This window comes from Camelus dromedarius, unplaced genomic scaffold (genome assembly GCF_036321535.1).
Source record: "Camelus dromedarius isolate mCamDro1 unplaced genomic scaffold, mCamDro1.pat HAP1_SCAFFOLD_185, whole genome shotgun sequence".
In the NCBI taxonomy this organism is placed as follows: Eukaryota; Metazoa; Chordata; class Mammalia; order Artiodactyla; family Camelidae; genus Camelus; species Camelus dromedarius.
The window spans coordinates 3,159,279-3,181,127 of record NW_026989816.1 but is presented as its reverse complement, the minus strand read 5'-3'; positions in this window follow the sequence as shown (position 1 = coordinate 3,181,127).

The following is a 21,849-nucleotide window of genomic DNA, read 5'->3' as shown; positions in this document are numbered from 1 at the left end:
AAGAAACTTTTGTTCCCAACAAGCTAGGTGAAGAACGGCTTTCACACACACTTATCTCTCAGAACTGAGCAAGTGGAGAGACGTTCGTTCATCTAGCACCAAGGGAACGGGTTGCAGGAGACACTTCTTCTCTGCTTTCTCAGTCTGTTTCCTAGTGCCGGTTTGAAGTTCCTGCAGTTTTCACTGTCAAACCGAGTTGGAGCTAGTACCTCCCCATATATATGTATGGAATGGAGTTTGCAACTGAAAAGAAACTTTGTGTTCCCAACAAGCTAGGTGAAGGACGGCTTTCACACACACTTATCTCTCAGAACTGAGCAAGTGGAGAGACGATCGTTCATCTAGCACCAAGGGAACGGGTTGCAGGAGACACTTTTTCTCTGCTTTCTCAGTCTGTTTCCTAGTGCCGGTTTGATGTTCCTGCAGTTTTCACTGTAAAACCGAGTTGGAGCTAGTACCTCCCCATATATATGTATGGAATGGAGTTTGCAACTGAAAAGAAACTTTGTGTTCCCAACAAGCTAGGTGAAGGACGGCTTTCACACACACTTATCTCTCAGAACTGAGCAAGTGGAGAGACGTTCGTTCATCTAGCACCAAGGGAACGGGTTGCAGGAGACACTTTTTCTCTGCTTTCTCAGTCTGTTTCCTAGTGCCGGTTTGAAGTTCCTGCAGTTTTCACTGTAAAACCGTGTTGGAGCTTCTACCTCCCAATATATATGTATGGAATGGAGTTTGCAACTGAAAAGAAACTTTGTGTTCCCAACAAGCTAGGTGAAGGACGGCTTTCACACACACTTATCTCTCAGAACTGAGCAAGTGGAGAGACGTTCGTTCATCTAGCACCAAGGGAACGGGTTGTAGGAGACACTTTTTCTCTGCTTTCTCAGTCTGTTTCCTAGTGCCGGTTTGAAGTTCCTGCAGTTTTCACTGTAAAACCGTGTTGGAGCTTCTACCTCCCAATATATATGTATGGAATGGAGTTTGCAACTGAAAAGAAACTTTGTGTTCCCAACAAGCTAGGTGAAGGACGGCTTTCACACACACTTATGTCTCAGAACTGAGCAAGTGGAGAGACTTTCGTTCATCTAGCACCAAGGGAAAGGGTTGCAGGAGACACTTTTTCTCTGCTTTCTCAGTCTGTTTCCTAGTGCCGGTTTGAAGTTCCTGCAGTTTTCACTGTAAAACCGAGTTGGAGCTAGTACCTCCCCATATATGTATGGAATGGAGTTTGCAACTGAAAAGAAACTTTGTGTTCCCAACAAGCTAGGTGAAGGACGGCTTTCACACACACTTATATCTCAGAACTGAGCAAGTGGAGAGACGTTCGTTCATCTAGCACCAAGGGAACGGTTTGCAGGAGACACTTTTTCTCTGCTTTCTCAGTCTGTTTCCTAGTGCCGGTTTGAAGTTCCTGCAGTTTTCACTGTAAAACTGTGTTGGAACTTCTACCTCCCCATATATATGTATGGAATGAAGTTGCCAACTGAAAAAAAACTTTGTGTTCCCAACAAGCTAGGTGAAGGACGGCTTTCACACACACTTATCTCTCAGAACTGAGCAAGTGGAGAGACGTTCGTTCATCTAGCACCAAGGGAACGGGTTGCAGGAGACAATTTTTCTCTGCTTTCTCAGTCTGTTTCCTAGTGCCGGTTTGAAGTTCCTGCAGTTTTTACTGTAAAACCGAGTTGGAACTTCTACCTCCCATATATATGTATTGAATGTAGTTGCCAACTGAAAAGAAACTTTGTGTTCCCAACAAGCTAGGTGAAGGACGGCTTTCACACACACTTATCTCTCAGAACTGAGCAAGTGGAGAGACGTTCGTTCATCTAGCACCAAGGGAACGGGTTGCAGGAGACACTATTTCTCTGCTTTCTCAGTCTGTTTCCTAGTGCCGGTTTGAAGTTCCTGCAGTTTTCACTGTAAAACCGAGTTGGAGCTAGTACCTCCCCATATATATGTATGGAATGGAGTTTGCAACTGAAAAGAAACTTTGTGTTCCCAAAAAACCAGGTGAAGGACGGCTTTCACACACACTTATCTCTCAGAACTGAGCAAGTGGAGAGACGTTCGTTCATCTAGCACCAAGGGAACGGGTTGCAGGAGACACTTTTTCTCTGCTTTCTCAGTCTGTTTCCTAGTGCCGGTTTGAAGTTCCTGCAGTTTTCACTGTAAAACGGAGTTGGAGCTAGTACCTCCCCGTATATATGTATGGAATAGAGTTTGCAACTGAAAAGAAACTTTGTGTTCCCAACAAGCTAAGTGAAGGACGGCTTTCACACACAATTATCTCTCAGAACTGAGCAAGTGGAGAGACGTTCGTTCATCTAGCACCAAGGGAAAGGGTTGCAGGAGACACTTTTCTCTGCTTTCTCAGTCTGTTTCCTAGTGCCGGTTTGAAGTTCCTGCAGTTTTCACTGTAAAACCGAGTTGGAGCTAGTACCTCCCCATATAAATGTATGGAATGGAGTTTGCAACTGAAAAGAAACTTTGTGTTCCCAACAAGCTAGGTGAAGGACGGCTTTCACACACACTTATCTCTCAGAACTGAGCAAGTGGAGAGACGTTCGTTCATCTAGCACCAAGCGAAAGGGTTGCAGGAGACACTTTTTCTCTGCCTTCTCAGTCTGTTTCCTACTGCCAGTTTAAAGTTCCTGCAGTTTTCACTGTAAAACCGTGTTGGAACTTCTACCTCCCCATATATATGTATGGAATGAAGTTGCCTACTGAAAAAAAACTTTGTGTTCCCAACAAGCTAGGTGAAGGACGGCTTTCACACACACTTATCTCTCAGAAATGAGCAAGTGGAGAGACGTTCGTTCATCTAGCACCAAGGGAACGGGTTGCAGGAGACAATTTTTCTCTGCTTTCTCCGTCTGTTTCCTAGTGCCCGTTTGAAGTTCCTGCAGTTTTTACTGTAAAACCGAGTTGGAACTTCTACCTCCCATATATATGTATTGAATGTAGTTGCCAACTGAAAAGAAACTTTGTGTTCCCCACAAGCTAGGTGAAGGACGTCTTTCACACACACTTATCTCTCAGAACTGAGCAAGTGGAGAGACGTTCGTTCATCTAGCACCAAGGGAACGGGTTGCAGGAGACACTATTTCTCTGCTTTCTCAGTCTGTTTCCTAGTGCCGGTTTGAAGTTCCTGCAGTTTTCACTGTAAAACCGAGTTGGAGCTAGTACCTCCCCATATATATGTATGGAATGGAGTTTGCAACTGAAAAGAAACTTTGTGTTCCCAACAAACTAGGTGAAGGACGGCTTTCACACACACTTATCTCTCAGAACTGAGCAAGTGGAGAGACGTTCGTTCATCTAGCACCAAGGGAACGGGTTGCAGGAGACACTTTTTCTCTGCTTTCTCAGTCTGTTTCCTAGTGCCGGTTTGAAGTTCCTGCAGTTTTCACTGTAAAACGGAGTTGCAGCTAGTACCTCCCCATATATATATATGGAATGGAGTTTGCAACTGAAAAGAAACTTTCTGTTCCCAACAAGCTAGGTGAAGGACCGCTTTCACACACACTTATCTCTCAGAACTGAGCAAGGGGAGAGACGTTCGTTCATCTAGCACCAAGGGAAAGGGTTGCAGGAGACACTTTTTCTCTGCTTTCTCAGTCTGTTTCCTAGTGCCGGTTTGAAGTTCCTGCAGTTTTCACTGTAAAACGGAGTTGGAGCTAGTACCTCCCCATATATATGTATGGAATGGAGTTTGCAACTGAAAAGAAACTTTGTGTTCCCAACAAGCTAGGTGAAGGACGGCTTTCACACACACTTATCTCTCAGAACTGAGCAAGTGGAGAGACGTTCGTTCATCTAGCACAAAGGGAAAGGGTTGCAGGAGACACTTTTTCTCTACCTTCTCAGTCTGTTTCCTACTGCCGGTTTAAATTTCCTGCAGTTTTCACTGTAAAACCGTGTTGGAGCTTCTACCTCCTCATATATATGTATGTAATGGAGTTTGCAACTGAAAAGAAACTTTGTGTTCCCAACAAGCTAGTTGAAGGGCGGCTTTCACACACACTTATCTCTCAGAACTGAGCAAGTGGAGAGACGTTCGTTCATCTAGCACCAAGGGAACGGGTTGCAGGAGACACTTTTTCTCTGCTTTCTCAGTCTGTTTCCTAGTGCCGGTTTGAAGTTCCTGCAGTTTTCACTGTAAAACCGTGTTGGAGCTTCGACCTCCCCATATATATGTATGGAATGGAGTTTGCAACTGAAAAGAAACTTTGTGTTCCCAACAAGCTAGGTGAAGAACGGCTTTCACACACACTTATCTCTCAGAACTGAGCAAGTGGAGAGACGTTCGTTCATCTAGCACCGAGGGAATGGATTTCAGGAGACACTTTTTCTCTGCTTTCTCAGTCTGTTTCCTAGTGCCGGTTTGAAGTTCCTGCAGTTTTCACTGTAAAACCGTGTTGGAACTTCTACCTCCCCATATATATGTATGGAATGGAGTTGCCAACTGAAAAAAAACTTTGTGTTCCCAACAAGCTAGGTGAAGTACGGCTTTCACACACACTTATCTCTCAGAACGGAGCAAGTGGAGAGACGTTCGTTCATCTAGCACCAAGGGAACGCGTTGCAGGGGACACTTTTTCTCTGCTTTCTCAGTATGTTTCCTAGTGCCGGTTTGAAGTTCCTGCAGTTTTCATTGTAAAACCGAGTTGGAGCTAGTACCTCCCCATATATATGTATGGAATGGAGTTTGCAACTGAAAAGAAACTTTGTGTTCCCAACAAGCTAGGTGAAGGACGGCTTTCACACACACTTATCTCTCAGAACTGAGCATGTGGAGAGACGTTCGTTCATCTAGCACCAAGGGAACGGGTTGCAGGAGACACTTTTTCTCTGCTTTCTCAGTCTGTTTCCTAGTGCCGGTTTGAAGTTCCTGCAGTTTTCACTGTAAAACCGTGTTGGAGCTTGTACCTCCCCATATATATGTATGGAATGGAGTTTGCAACTGAAAAGAAACTTTGTGTTCCCAACAAGCTAGGTGAAGAACGGCTTTCACACACACTTATCTCTCAGAACTGAGCAAGTGGAGAGACGTTCGTTCATCTAGCACCGAGAGAAAGGGTTGCAGGAGACACTTTTTCTCTGCTTTCTCAGTCTGTTTCCTAGTGCCGGTTTGAAGTTCCTGCAGTTTTCACTGTAAAACCGTGTTGGAGCTTGTACCTCCCCATATATATGTATGGAATGGAGTTTGCAACTGAAAAGAAACTTTGTGTTCCCAACAAGCTAGGTGAAGGACAGCTTTCACACACACTTATCTCTCAGAACTGAGCAAGTGGAGAGACGTTCGTTCATCTAGCACCAAGGGAACGGGTTGCAGGAGACACTTTTTCTTTGCTTTCTCAGTCTGTTTCCTAGTGCCGGTTTGAAGTTCCTGCAGTTTTCACTGTAAAACCGAGTTGGACATAGTACCTCCCCATATATATGTATGGAATGGAGTTTGCAACTGAAAAGAAACTTTGTGTTCCCAAAAATCTAGGTGAAGGACTGCTTTCACACACACTTATCTCTCAGAACTGAGGAAGAGGAGAGACCTTCGTTCATCTAGCACCAAGGGAACGGGTTGCAGGAGACACTTTTTCTCTGCTTTCTCAGTATGTTTCCTAGTGCCGGTTTGAAGTTCCTGCAGTTTTCATTGTAAAACCGAGTTGGAGCTAGTACCTCCCCATATATATGTATGGAATGGAGTTTGCAACTGAAAAGAAACTTTGTGTTCCCAACAAGCTAGGTGAAGGACGGCTTTCACACACACTTATCTCTCAGAACTGAGCATGTGGAGAGACGTTCGTTCATCTAGCACCGAGGGAACGGGTTGCAGGAGACACTTTTTCTCTGCTTTCTCAGTCTGTTTCCTAGTGCCGGTTTGAAGTTCCTGCAGTTTTCACTGTAAAACCGTGTTGGAGCTTGTACCTCCCCATATATATGTATGGAATGGAGTTTGCAACTGAAAAGAAACTTTGTGTTCCCAACAAGCTACGTGAAGGACAGCTTTCACACACACTTATCTCTCAGAACTGAGCATGTGGAGAGACGTTCGTTCATCTAGCACCAAGGGAACGGGTTGCAGGAGACACTTTTTCTCTGCTTTCTCAGTCTGTTTCCTAGTGCCGGTTTGGAGTTCCTGCAGTTTTCACTGTAAAACCGTGTTGGAGCTTGTACCTCCCCATATATATGTATGGAATGGAGTTTGCAAATGAAAAGAAACTTTGTGTTCCAACAAGCTAGGTGAAGAACGGCTTTCACACACACTTATCACTCAGAACTGAGCAAGTGGAGAGACGTTCGTTCATCTAGCACCGAGGGAACGGGTTGCAGGAGACACTTTTTCTCTGCTTTCTCAGTCTGTTTCCTAGTGCCGATTTGAAGTTCCTGCAGTTTTCACTGTAAAACCGTGTTGGAGCTTGTACCTCCCCATATATATGTATGCAATGGAGTTTGCAACTGAAAAGAAACTTTGTGTTCCCAACAAGTTAGGTGAAGTACGGCTTTCACACACACTTTCCTCTCAGAACTGAGCAAGTGGAGAGACGTTCGTTCATCTAGCACCAAGGGAACGGTTACAGGAGACACTTTTTCTCTGCTTTCTCAGTCTGTTTCCTAGTGCCGGTTTTAAGTTCCTGCAGTTTTCACTGTAAAACCGTGTTGGAGCTTCTACCTCCCCATATATATGTATGGAATGGAGTTTGCAACTGAAAAGAAACTTTGTGTCCCCAACAAACTAGGTGAAGGACGGCTTTCACACACACTTATCTCTCAGAACTGAGCAAGTGGAGAGACGTTCGTTCATCTAGCACCAAGGCAACGGGTTTCAGGAGACACTTTTTCTCTGCTTTCTCAGTCTGTTTCCTAGTGCCGGTTTGAAGTTCCTGCAGTTCTCACTGTCAAACTGATTTGGAGCTTGTACCTACCCATATATATGTAAGGAATGGAGTTTGCAACTGAAAAGAAACTTTGTTTTCCCAACAAGCTAGGTGAAGGACGGCTTTCACACACACTTATCTCTCAGAACTGATTAAGTGGAGAGACGTTCGTTCATCTAGCACCAAGGGAACGGGTTGCAGGAGACACTTTTCCTGTGCATTCTCAGTCTGTTTCCTAGTGCCGGTTTGAAGTTCCTGCAGTTTTCACTGTAAAACCGAGTTGGAGCTAGAACCTCCCCATATATATGTATGGAATGGAGTTTGCAACTGAAAAGATACTTTGTGTTCCCAACAACCTAGGTGAAGGATGTCTTTCACACACACTTACCTCTCAGAACTGAGCAAGTGGAGAGACGTTCGTTCATCTAGCACCAATGGAATGGGTTGCAGGAGACACTTTTTCTCTGCTTTCTCAGTCTGTTTCCTAGTGCCGGTTTGAAGTTCCTGCAGTTTTCACTGTAAAATCGAGTTGGAGCTTGTACCTCCCCATATATATGTATGGAATGGAGTTTGCCACTGAAAAGAAACTTTGTGTTCCCAACAAGCTAGTTCAATGACGGCTTTCACACACACTTATCTCTCAGAACTGACCAAGTGGAGAGACGATCGTTCATCTAGCACCAAGGAAACGGGTTGCAGGAGACACTTTTTTCTCTGCTTTCTCAGTCTGTTTCCTAGTGCCGGTTTGAAGTTCCTGCAGTTTTCACTGTAAAACCGAGTTGGAGCTAGAACCTCCCCATATATATGTATGGAATGGAGTTTGCAACTGAAAAGAAACTTTGTGTTCCCAACAAGCTAGGTGAAGGACGGCTTTCACACACACTTATCTCTCAGAACTGAGCAAGTGGAGAGACGTTCCTTCATCTCGCACCAAGGGAACGGGTTGCAGGAGACACTTTTTCTCTACTTTCTCAGTCTGTTTCCTAGTGCCGGTTTGAAGTTCCTGCAGTTTTCACTGTAATACCGATTTGGAGCTTCTACCTCCCCATATATATATATGGAATGGAGTTTGCAACTGAAAAGAAACTTTTGTTCCCAACAAGCTAGGTGAAGAACGGCTTTCACACACACTTATCTCTCAGAACTGAGCAAGTGGAGAGACGTTCGTTCATCTAGCACCAAGGAAACGGGTTGCAGGAGACACTTTTTCTCTGCTTTCTCAGTCTGTTTCCTAGTGCCGGTTTGAGGTTCCTGCAGTTTTCACTGTCAAACCGAGTTGGAGCTAGTACCTCCCCATATATATGTATGGAATGGAGTTTGCAACTGAAAAGAAACTTTGTGTTCCCAGCAAGCTAGTTGAAGGGCGGCTTTCACACACACTTATCTCTCAGAACTGAGCAAGTGGAGAGACGTTCCTTCATCTCGCACCAAGGGAACGGGTTGCAGGAGACACTTTTTCTCTGCTTTCTCAGTCAGTTTCCTAGTGCCGGTTTGAAGTTCCTGCAGTTTTCACCGTAATACCGATTTGGAGCTTCTACCTCCCCATATATATATATGGAATGGAGTTTGCAACTGAAAAGAAACTTTTGTTCCCAACAAGCTAGGTGAAGAACGGCTTTCACACACACTTATCTCTCAGAACTGAGCAAGTGGAGAGAAGTTCGTTCATCTAGCACCAAGGGAACGGGTTGCAGGAGACACTTTTCTCTGCTTTCTCAGTCTGTTTCCTAGTGCCGGTTTGAAGTTCCTGCAGTTTTCACTGTCAAACCGTGTTGGAGCTTGTACCTCCCCATATATATGTATGGAATGGAGTTTGCAACTGAAAAGAAAATTTGTGTTCCCAACAAGCTAGTTGAAGGGCGGCTTTCACACACACTTATCTCTCAGAACTGAGCAAGTGGAGAGACGATCGTTTATCTAGCACCAAGGAAACGTGTTGCAGGAGACACTTTTTCTCTGCTTTCTCAGTCTGTTTCCTAGTGCCGGTTTGAAGTTCCTGCAGTTTTCACTGTCAAACCGAGTTGGAGCTAGTACCTCCCCATATATATGTATGGAATGGAGTTTGCAACTGAAAAGAAACTTTGTGTTCCCAGCAAGCTAGTTGAAGGGCGGCTTTCACACACACTTATCTCTCAGAACTGAGCAAGTGGAGAGACGTTCGTTCATCTAGCACCAAGGGAACGGGTTGCAGGAGACACTTTTTCTCTGCTTTCTCAGTCTGTTTCCTAGTGCCGGTTTGAAGTTCCTGCAGTTTTCACCGTAATACCGATTTGGAGCTTCTACCTCCCCATATATATATATGGAATGGAGTTTGCAACTGAAAAGAAACTTTTGTTCCCAACAAGCTAGGTGAAGAACGGCTTTCACACACACTTATCTCTCAGAACTGAGCAAGTGGAGAGACGTTCGTTCATCTAGCACCAAGGGAACGGGTTGCAGGAGACACTTTTTCTCTGGTTTCTCAGTCTGTTTCCTAGTGCCGGTTTGATGTTCCTGCAGTTTTCACTGTAAAATCGAGTTGGAGCTTGTACCTCCCCATATATATGTATGGAATGGAGTTTGCAACTGAAAAGAAACTTTGTGTTCCCAGCAAGCTAGTTGAAGGGCGGCTTTCACACACACTTATCTCTCAGAACTGAGCAAGTGGAGAGACGTTCGTTCATCTAGCACCAAGGGAACTGGTTGCAGGAGACACTTTTTCTCTGCTTTCCCAGTCTGTTTCCTAGTGCCGGTTTGAAGTTCCTGCAGTTTTCACTGTAATACCGATTTGGAGCTTCTACCTCCCCATATATATATATGGAATGGAGTTTGCAACTGAAAAGAAACTTTTGTTCCCAACAAGCTAGGTGAAGAACGGCTTTCACACACACTTATCTCTCAGAACTGAGCAAGTGGACAGACGTTCGTTCATCTAGCACCAAGGGAACGGGTTGCAGGAGACACTTCTTCTCTGCTTTCTCAGTCTGTTTCCTAGTGCCGGTTTGAAGTTCCTGCAGTTTTCACTGTCAAACCGAGTTGGAGCTAGTACCTCCCCATATATATGTATGGAATGGAGTTTGCAACTGAAAGGAAACTTTGTGTTCCCAACAAGCTAGGTGAAGGACGGCTTTCACACACACTTATCTCTCAGAACTGAGCAAGTGGAGAGACGATCGTTCATCTAGCACCAAGGAAACGGGTTGCAGGAGACACTTTTTCTCTGCTTTCTCAGTCTGTTTCCTAGTGCCGGTTTGAAGTTCCTGCAGTTTTCACTGTAAAATCGAGTTGGAGCTTGTACCTCACCATATATATGTATGGAATGGAGTTTGCAACTGAAAAGAAACTTTGTGTTCCCAGCAAGCTAGTTGAAGGGCGGCTTTCACACACACTTATCTCTCAGAACTGAGCAAGTGGAGAGACGTTCGTTCATCTAGCACCAAGGGAACGGGTTGCAGGTGACACTTTTTCTCTGATTTCTCAGTCTGTTTCCTAGTGCCGGTTTGAAGTTCCTGCAGTTTTCACTGTAATACCGATTTGGAGCTTCTACCTCCCCATATATATATATGGAATGGAGTTTGCAACTGAAAAGAAACTTTTGTTCCCAACAAGCTAGGTGAAGAACGGCTTTCACACACACTTATCTCTCAGAACTGAGCAAGTGGACAGACGTTCGTTCATCTAGCACCAAGGGAACGGGTTGCAGGAGACACTTCTTCTCTGCTTTCTCAGTCTGTTTCCTAGTGCCGGTTTGAAGTTCCTGCAGTTTTCACTGTCAAACCGAGTTGGAGCTAGTACCTCCCCATATATATGTATGGAATGGAGTTTGCAACTGAAAGGAAACTTTGTGTTCCCAACAAGCTAGGTGAAGGACGGCTTTCACACACACTTATCTCTCAGAACTGAGCAAGTGGAGAGACGATCGTTCATCTAGCACCAAGGAAACGGGTTGCAGGAGACACTTTTTCTCTGCTTTCTCAGTCTGTTTCCTAGTGCCGGTTTGAAGTTCCTGCAGTTTTCACTGTAAAATCGAGTTGGAGCTTGTACCTCACCATATATATGTATGGAATGGAGTTTGCAACTGAAAAGAAACTTTGTGTTCCCAGCAAGCTAGTTGAAGGGCGGCTTTCACACACACTTATCTCTCAGAACTGAGCAAGTGGAGAGACGTTCGTTCATCTAGCACCAAGGGAACGGTTTGCAGGTGACACTTTTTCTCTGATTTCTCAGTCTCTTTCCTAGTGCCGGTTTGAAGTTCCTGCAGTTTTCACTGTAATACCGATTTGGAGCTTCTACCTCCCAATATATATGTATGGAATGGAGTTTGCAACTGAAAAGAAACTTTGTGTTCCCAACAAGCTAGGTGAAGGACGGCTTTCACACACACTTATCTCTCAGAACTGAGCAAGTGGAGAGACGTTCGTTCATCTAGCACCAAGGGAACGGGTTGTAGGAGACACTTTTTCTCTGCTTTCTCAGTCTGTTTCCTAGTGCCGGTTTGAAGTTCCTGCAGTTTTCACTGTAAAACCGTGTTGGAGCTTCTACCTCCCAATATATATGTATGGAATGGAGTTTGCAACTGAAAAGAAACTTTGTGTTCCCAACAAGCTAGGTGAAGGACGGCTTTCACACACACTTATGTCTCAGAACTGAGCAAGTGGAGAGACTTTCGTTCATCTAGCACCAAGGGAAAGGGTTGCAGGAGACACTTTTTCTCTGCTTTCTCAGTCTGTTTCCTAGTGCCGGTTTGAAGTTCCTGCAGTTTTCACTGTAAAACCGAGTTGGAGCTAGTACCTCCCCATATATGTATGGAATGGAGTTTGCAACTGAAAAGAAACTTTGTGTTCCCAACAAGCTAGGTGAAGGACGGCTTTCACACACACTTATATCTCAGAACTGAGCAAGTGGAGAGACGTTCGTTCATCTAGCACCAAGGGAACGGTTTGCAGTAGACACTTTTTCTCTGCTTTCTCAGTCTGTTTCCTAGTGCCGGTTTGAAGTTCCTGCAGTTTTCACTGTAAAACTGTGTTGGAACTTCTACCTCCCCATATATATGTATGGAATGAAGTTGCCTACTGAAAAAAAACTTTGTGTTCCCAACAAGCTAGGTGAAGGACGGCTTTCACACACACTTATCTCTCAGAACTGAGCAAGTGGAGAGACGTTCGTTCATCTAGCACCAAGGGAACGGGTTGCAGGAGACAATTTTTCTCTGCTTTCTCAGTCTGTTTCCTAGTGCCGGTTTGAAGTTCCTGCAGTTTTTACTGTAAAACCGAGTTGGAACTTCTACCTCCCATATATATGTATTGAATGTAGTTGCCAACTGAAAAGAAACTTTGTGTTCCCAACAAGCTAGGTGAAGGACGGCTTTCACACACACTTATCTCTCAGAACTGAGCAAGTGGAGAGACGTTCGTTCATCTAGCACCAAGGGAACGGGTTGCAGGAGACACTATTTCTCTGCTTTCTCAGTCTGTTTCCTAGTGCCGGTTTGAAGTTCCTGCAGTTTTCACTGTAAAACCGAGTTGGAGCTAGTACCTCCCCATATATATGTATGGAATGGAGTTTGCAACTGAAAAGAAACTTTGTGTTCCCAAAAAACCAGGTGAAGGACGGCTTTCACACACACTTATCTCTCAGAACTGAGCAAGTGGAGAGACGTTCGTTCATCTAGCACCAAGGGAACGGGTTGCAGGAGACACTTTTTCTCTGCTTTCTCAGTCTGTTTCCTAGTGCCGGTTTGAAGTTCCTGCAGTTTTCACTGTAAAACGGAGTTGGAGCTAGTACCTCCCCGTATATATGTATGGAATAGAGTTTGCAACTGAAAAGAAACTTTGTGTTCCCAACAAGCTAAGTGAAGGACGGCTTTCACACACAATTATCTCTCAGAACTGAGCAAGTGGAGAGACGTTCGTTCATCTAGCACCAAGGGAAAGGGTTGCAGGAGACACTTTTCTCTGCTTTCTCAGTCTGTTTCCTAGTGCCGGTTTGAAGTTCCTGCAGTTTTCACTGTAAAACCGAGTTGGAGCTAGTACCTCCCCATATAAATGTATGGAATGGAGTTTGCAACTGAAAAGAAACTTTGTGTTCCCAACAAGCTAGGTGAAGGACGGCTTTCACACACACTTATCTCTCAGAACTGAGCAAGTGGAGAGACGTTCGTTCATCTAGCACCAAGCGAAAGGGTTGCAGGAGACACTATTTCTCTGCCTTCTCAGTCTGTTTCCTACTGCCAGTTTAAAGTTCCTGCAGTTTTCAGTGTAAAACCGTGTTGGAACTTCTACCTCCCCATATATATGTATGGAATGAAGTTGCCTACTGAAAAAAAACTTTGTGTTCCCAACAAGCTAGGTGAAGGACGGCTTTCACACACACTTATCTCTCAGAAATGAGCAAGTGGAGAGACGTTCGTTCATCTAGCACCAAGGGAACGGGTTGCAGGAGACAATTTTTCTCTGCTTTCTCCGTCTGTTTCCTAGTGCCCGTTTGAAGTTCCTGCAGTTTTTACTGTAAAACCGAGTTGGAACTTCTACCTCCCATATATATGTATTGAATGTAGTTGCCAACCGAAAAGAAACTTTGTGTTCCCCACAAGCTAGGTGAAGGACTGCTTTCACACACACTTATCTCTCAGAACTGAGCAAGTGGAGAGACGTTCGTTCATCTAGCACCAAGGAAACGGGTTGCAGGAGACACTTTTTCTCTGCTTTCTCAGTCTGTTTCCTAGTGCCGGTTTGAGGTTCCTGCAGTTTTCACTGTAAAATCGAGTTGGAGCTTGTACCTCCCCATATATATGTATGGAATGGAGTTTGCAACTGAAAAGAAACTTTGTGTTCCCAGCAAGCTAGTTGAAGGGCGGCTTTCACACACACTTATCTCTCAGAACTGAGCAAGTGGAGAGACGATCGTTCATCTAGCACCAAGGAAACGGTTTGCAGGAGACACTTTTTCTCTGCTTTCTCAGTCTGTTTCCTAGTGCCGGTTTGAAGTTCCTGCAGTTTTCACTGTCAAACCGAGTTGGAGCTAGTACCTCCCCATATATATGTATGGAATGGAGTTTGCAACTGAAAAGAAAATTTGTGTTCCCAACAAGCTAGTTGAAGGGCGGCTTTCACACACACTTATCTCTCAGAACTGAGCAAGTGGAGAGACGATCGTTTATCTAGCACCAAGGAAACGTGTTGCAGGAGACACTTTTTCTCTGCTTTCTCAGTCTGTTTCCTAGTGCCGGTTTGAAGTTCCTGCAGTTTTCACTGTCAAACCGAGTTGGAGCTAGTACCTCCCCATATATATGTATGGAATGGAGTTTGCAACTGAAAAGAAACTTTGTGTTCCCAGCAAGCTAGTTGAAGGGCGGCTTTCACACACACTTATCTCTCAGATCTGAGCAAGTGGAGAGACGTTCGTTCATCTAGCACCAAGGGAACGGGTTGCAGGAGACACTTTTTCTCTGCTTTCTCAGTCTGTTTCCTAGTGCCGGTTTGAAGTTCCTGCAGTTTTCACCGTAATACCGATTTGGAGCTTCTACCTCCCCATATATATATATGGAATGGAGTTTGCAACTGAAAAGAAACTTTTGTTCCCAACAAGCTAGGTGAAGAACGGCTTTCACACACACTTATCTCTCAGAACTGAGCAAGTGGAGAGAAGTTCGTTCATCTAGCACCAAGGGAACGGGTTGCAGGAGACACTTTTCTCTGCTTTCTCAGTCTGTTTCCTAGTGCCGGTTTGAAGTTCCTGCAGTTTTCACTGTCAAACCGTGTTGGAGCTTGTACCTCCCCATATATATGTATGGAATGGAGTTTGCAACTGAAAAGAAAATTTGTGTTCCCAACAAGCTAGTTGAAGGGCGGCTTTCACACACACTTATCTCTCAGAACTGAGCAAGTGGAGAGACGATCGTTTATCTAGCACCAAGGAAACGTGTTGCAGGAGACACTTTTTCTCTGCTTTCTCAGTCTGTTTCCTAGTGCCGGTTTGAAGTTCCTGCAGTTTTCACTGTCAAACCGAGTTGGAGCTAGTACCTCCCCATATATATGTATGGAATGGAGTTTGCAACTGAAAAGAAACTTTGTGTTCCCAGCAAGCTAGTTGAAGGGCGGCTTTCACACACACTTATCTCTCAGAACTGAGCAAGTGGAGAGACGTTCGTTCATCTAGCACCAAGGGAACGGGTTGCAGGAGACACTTTTTCTCTGCTTTCTCAGTCTGTTTCCTAGTGCCGGTTTGAAGTTCCTGCAGTTTTCACCGTAATACCGATTTGGAGCTTCTACCTCCCCATATATATATATGGAATGGAGTTTGCAACTGAAAAGAAACTTTTGTTCCCAACAAGCTAGGTGAAGAACGGCTTTCACACACACTTATCTCTCAGAACTGAGCAAGTGGAGAGACGTTCGTTCATCTAGCACCAAGGGAACGGGTTGCAGGAGACACTTTTTCTCTGGTTTCTCAGTCTGTTTCCTAGTGCCGGTTTGATGTTCCTGCAGTTTTCACTGTAAAATCGAGTTGGAGCTTGTACCTCCCCATATATATGTATGGAATGGAGTTTGCAACTGAAAAGAAACTTTGTGTTCCCAGCAAGCTAGTTGAAGGGCGGCTTTCACACACACTTATCTCTCAGAACTGAGCAAGTGGAGAGACGTTCGTTCATCTAGCACCAAGGGAACTGGTTGCAGGAGACACTTTTTCTCTGCTTTCCCAGTCTGTTTCCTAGTGCCGGTTTGAAGTTCCTGCAGTTTTCACTGTAATACCGATTTGGAGCTTCTACCTCCCCATATATATATATGGAATGGAGTTTGCAACTGAAAAGAAACTTTTGTTCCCAACAAGCTAGGTGAAGAACGGCTTTCACACACACTTATCTCTCAGAACTGAGCAAGTGGACAGACGTTCGTTCATCTAGCACCAAGGGAACGGGTTGCAGGAGACACTTCTTCTCTGCTTTCTCAGTCTGTTTCCTAGTGCCGGTTTGAAGTTCCTGCAGTTTTCACTGTCAAACCGAGTTGGAGCTAGTACCTCCCCATATATATGTATGGAATGGAGTTTGCAACTGAAAGGAAACTTTGTGTTCCCAACAAGCTAGGTGAAGGACGGCTTTCACACACACTTATCTCTCAGAACTGAGCAAGTGGAGAGACGATCGTTCATCTAGCACCAAGGAAACGGGTTGCAGGAGACACTTTTTCTCTGCTTTCTCAGTCTGTTTCCTAGTGCCGGTTTGAAGTTCCTGCAGTTTTCACTGTAAAATCGAGTTGGAGCTTGTACCTCACCATATATATGTATGGAATGGAGTTTGCAACTGAAAAGAAACTTTGTGTTCCCAGCAAGCTAGTTGAAGGGCGGCTTTCACACACACTTATCTCTCAGAACTGAGCAAGTGGAGAGACGTTCGTTCATCTAGCACCAAGGGAACGGGTTGCAGGTGACACTTTTTCTCTGATTTCTCAGTCTGTTTCCTAGTGCCGGTTTGAAGTTCCTGCAGTTTTCACTGTAATACCGATTTGGAGCTTCTACCTCCCCATATATATATATGGAATGGAGTTTGCAACTGAAAAGAAACTTTTGTTCCCAACAAGCTAGGTGAAGAACGGCTTTCACACACACTTATCTCTCAGAACTGAGCAAGTGGACAGACGTTCGTTCATCTAGCACCAAGGGAACGGGTTGCAGGAGACACTTCTTCTCTGCTTTCTCAGTCTGTTTCCTAGTGCCGGTTTGAAGTTCCTGCAGTTTTCACTGTCAAACCGAGTTGGAGCTAGTACCTCCCCATATATATGTATGGAATGGAGTTTGCAACTGAAAGGAAACTTTGTGTTCCCAACAAGCTAGGTGAAGGACGGCTTTCACACACACTTATCTCTCAGAACTGAGCAAGTGGAGAGACGATCGTTCATCTAGCACCAAGGAAACGGGTTGCAGGAGACACTTTTTCTCTGCTTTCTCAGTCTGTTTCCTAGTGCCGGTTTGAAGTTCCTGCAGTTTTCACTGTAAAATCGAGTTGGAGCTTGTACCTCACCATATATATGTATGGAATGGAGTTTGCAACTGAAAAGAAACTTTGTGTTCCCAGCAAGCTAGTTGAAGGGCGGCTTTCACACACACTTATCTCTCAGAACTGAGCAAGTGGAGAGACGTTCGTTCATCTAGCACCAAGGGAACGGTTTGCAGGTGACACTTTTTCTCTGATTTCTCAGTCTCTTTCCTAGTGCCGGTTTGAAGTTCCTGCAGTTTTCACTGTAATACCGATTTGGAGCTTCTACCTCCCAATATATATGTATGGAATGGAGTTTGCAACTGAAAAGAAACTTTGTGTTCCCAACAAGCTAGGTGAAGGACGGCTTTCACACACACTTATCTCTCAGAACTGAGCAAGTGGAGAGACGTTCGTTCATCTAGCACCAAGGGAACGGGTTGTAGGAGACACTTTTTCTCTGCTTTCTCAGTCTGTTTCCTAGTGCCGGTTTGAAGTTCCTGCAGTTTTCACTGTAAAACCGTGTTGGAGCTTCTACCTCCCAATATATATGTATGGAATGGAGTTTGCAACTGAAAAGAAACTTTGTGTTCCCAACAAGCTAGGTGAAGGACGGCTTTCACACACACTTATGTCTCAGAACTGAGCAAGTGGAGAGACTTTCGTTCATCTAGCACCAAGGGAAAGGGTTGCAGGAGACACTTTTTCTCTGCTTTCTCAGTCTGTTTCCTAGTGCCGGTTTGAAGTTCCTGCAGTTTTCACTGTAAAACCGAGTTGGAGCTAGTACCTCCCCATATATGTATGGAATGGAGTTTGCAACTGAAAAGAAACTTTGTGTTCCCAACAAGCTAGGTGAAGGACGGCTTTCACACACACTTATATCTCAGAACTGAGCAAGTGGAGAGACGTTCGTTCATCTAGCACCAAGGGAACGGTTTGCAGTAGACACTTTTTCTCTGCTTTCTCAGTCTGTTTCCTAGTGCCGGTTTGAAGTTCCTGCAGTTTTCACTGTAAAACTGTGTTGGAACTTCTACCTCCCCATATATATGTATGGAATGAAGTTGCCTACTGAAAAAAAACTTTGTGTTCCCAACAAGCTAGGTGAAGGACGGCTTTCACACACACTTATCTCTCAGAACTGAGCAAGTGGAGAGACGTTCGTTCATCTAGCACCAAGGGAACGGGTTGCAGGAGACAATTTTTCTCTGCTTTCTCAGTCTGTTTCCTAGTGCCGGTTTGAAGTTCCTGCAGTTTTTACTGTAAAACCGAGTTGGAACTTCTACCTCCCATATATATGTATTGAATGTAGTTGCCAACTGAAAAGAAACTTTGTGTTCCCAACAAGCTAGGTGAAGGACGGCTTTCACACACACTTATCTCTCAGAACTGAGCAAGTGGAGAGACGTTCGTTCATCTAGCACCAAGGGAACGGGTTGCAGGAGACACTATTTCTCTGCTTTCTCAGTCTGTTTCCTAGTGCCGGTTTGAAGTTCCTGCAGTTTTCACTGTAAAACCGAGTTGGAGCTAGTACCTCCCCATATATATGTATGGAATGGAGTTTGCAACTGAAAAGAAACTTTGTGTTCCCAAAAAACCAGGTGAAGGACGGCTTTCACACACACTTATCTCTCAGAACTGAGCAAGTGGAGAGACGTTCGTTCATCTAGCACCAAGGGAACGGGTTGCAGGAGACACTTTTTCTCTGCTTTCTCAGTCTGTTTCCTAGTGCCGGTTTGAAGTTCCTGCAGTTTTCACTGTAAAACGGAGTTGGAGCTAGTACCTCCCCGTATATATGTATGGAATAGAGTTTGCAACTGAAAAGAAACTTTGTGTTCCCAACAAGCTAAGTGAAGGACGGCTTTCACACACAATTATCTCTCAGAACTGAGCAAGTGGAGAGACGTTCGTTCATCTAGCACCAAGGGAAAGGGTTGCAGGAGACACTTTTCTCTGCTTTCTCAGTCTGTTTCCTAGTGCCGGTTTGAAGTTCCTGCAGTTTTCACTGTAAAACCGAGTTGGAGCTAGTACCTCCCCATATAAATGTATGGAATGGAGTTTGCAACTGAAAAGAAACTTTGTGTTCCCAACAAGCTAGGTGAAGGACGGCTTTCACACACACTTATCTCTCAGAACTGAGCAAGTGGAGAGACGTTCGTTCATCTAGCACCAAGCGAAAGGGTTGCAGGAGACACTATTTCTCTGCCTTCTCAGTCTGTTTCCTACTGCCAGTTTAAAGTTCCTGCAGTTTTCAGTGTAAAACCGTGTTGGAACTTCTACCTCCCCATATATATGTATGGAATGAAGTTGCCTACTGAAAAAAAACTTTGTGTTCCCAACAAGCTAGGTGAAGGACGGCTTTCACACACACTTATCTCTCAGAAATGAGCAAGTGGAGAGACGTTCGTTCATCTAGCACCAAGGGAACGGGTTGCAGGAGACAATTTTTCTCTGCTTTCTCCGTCTGTTTCCTAGTGCCCGTTTGAAGTTCCTGCAGTTTTTACTGTAAAACCGAGTTGGAACTTCTACCTCCCATATATATGTATTGAATGTAGTTGCCAACCGAAAAGAAACTTTGTGTTCCCCACAAGCTAGGTGAAGGACTGCTTTCACACACACTTATCTCTCAGAACTGAGCAAGTGGAGAGACGTTCGTTCATCTAGCACCAAGGAAACGGGTTGCAGGAGACACTTTTTCTCTGCTTTCTCAGTCTGTTTCCTAGTGCCGGTTTGAGGTTCCTGCAGTTTTCACTGTAAAATCGAGTTGGAGCTTGTACCTCCCCATATATATGTATGGAATGGAGTTTGCAACTGAAAAGAAACTTTGTGTTCCCAGCAAGCTAGTTGAAGGGCGGCTTTCACACACACTTATCTCTCAGAACTGAGCAAGTGGAGAGACGATCGTTCATCTAGCACCAAGGAAACGGTTTGCAGGAGACACTTTTTCTCTGCTTTCTCAGTCTGTTTCCTAGTGCCGGTTTGAAGTTCCTGCAGTTTTCACTGTCAAACCGAGTTGGAGCTAGTACCTCCCCATATATATGTATGGAATGGAGTTTGCAACTGAAAAGAAAATTTGTGTTCCCAACAAGCTAGTTGAAGGGCGGCTTTCACACACACTTATCTCTCAGAACTGAGCAAGTGGAGAGACGATCGTTTATCTAGCACCAAGGAAACGTGTTGCAGGAGACACTTTTTCTCTGCTTTCTCAGTCTGTTTCCTAGTGCCGGTTTGAAGTTCCTGCAGTTTTCACTGTCAAACCGAGTTGGAGCTAGTACCTCCCCATATATATGTATGGAATGGAGTTTGCAACTGAAAAGAAACTTTGTGTTCCCAGCAAGCTAGTTGAAGGGCGGCTTTCACACACACTTATCTCTCAGATCTGAGCAAGTGGAGAGACGTTCGTTCATCTAGCACCAAGGGAACGGGTTGCAGGAGACACTTTTTCTCTGCTTTCTCAGTCTGTTTCCTAGTGCCGGTTTGAAGTTCCTGCAGTTTTCACCGTAATACCGATTTGGAGCTTCTACCTCCCCATATATATATATGGAATGGAGTTTGCAACTGAAAAGAAACTTTTGTTCCCAACAAGCTAGGTGAAGAACGGCTTTCACACACACTTATCTCTCAGAACTGAGCAAGTGGAGAGACGTTCGTTCATCTAGCACCAAGGGAACGGGTTGCAGGAGACACTTTTTCTCTGGTTTCTCAGTCTGTTTCCTAGTGCCGGTTTGAAGTTCCTGCAGTTTTCACTGTAAAATCGAGTTGGAGCTTGTACCTCCCCATATATATGTATGGAATGGAGTTTGCAACTGAAAAGAAACTTTGTGTTCCCAGCAAGCTAGTTGAAGGGCGGCTTTCACACACACTTATCTCTCAGAACTGAGCAAGTGGAGAGACGTTCGTTCATCTAGCACCAAGGGAACTGGTTGCAGGAGACACTTTTTCTCTGCTTTCCCAGTCTGTTTCCTAGTGCCGGTTTGAAGTTCCTGCAGTTTTCACTGTAATACCGATTTGGAGCTTCTACCTCCCCATATATATATATGGAATGGAGTTTGCAACTGAAAAGAAACTTTTGTTCCCAACAAGCTAGGTGAAGAACGGCTTTCACACACACTTATCTCTCAGAACTGAGCAAGTGGAGAGACGTTCGTTCATCTAGCACCAAGGGAACGGGTTGCAGGAGACACTTCTTCTCTGCTTTCTCAGTCTGTTTCCTAGTGCCGGTTTGAAGTTCCTGCAGTTTTCACTGTCAAACCGAGTTGGAGCTAGTACCTCCCCATATATATGTATGGAATGGAGTTTGCAACTGAAAAGAAACTTTGTGTTCCCAACAAGCTAGGTGAAGGACGGCTTTCACACACACATTCCTCTCAGAACTGAGCAAGTGGAGAGACGATCGTTCATCTAGCACCAAGGAAACGGGTTGCAGGAGACACTTTTTCTCTGCTTTCTCAGTCTGTTTCCTAGTGCCGGTTTGAAGTTCCTGCAGTTTTCACTGTAAAATCGAGTTGGAGCTTGTACCTCCCCATATATATGTATGGAATGGAGTTTGCAACTGAAAAGAAACTTTGTGTTCCCAGCAAGCTAGTTGAAGGGCGGCTTTCACACACACTTATCTCTCAGAACTGAGCAAGTGGAGAGACGTTCGTTCATCTAGCACCAAGGGAACGGGTTGCAGGTGACACTTTTTCTCTGATTTCTCAGTCTCTTTCCTAGTGCCGGTTTGAAGTTCCTGCAGTTTTCACTGTAATACCGATTTGGAGCTTCTACCTCCCCATATATATATATGGAATGGAGTTTGCAACTGAAAAGAAACTTTTGTTCCCAACAAGCTAGGTGAAGAACGGCTTTCACACACACTTATCTCTCAGAACTGAGCAAGTGGAGAGACGATCGTTTATCTAGCACCAAGGAAACGTGTTGCAGGAGACACTTTTTCTCTGCTTTCTCAGTCTGTTTCCTAGTGCCGGTTTGAAGTTCCTGCAGTTTTCACTGTCAAACCGAGTTGGAGCTAGTACCTCCCCA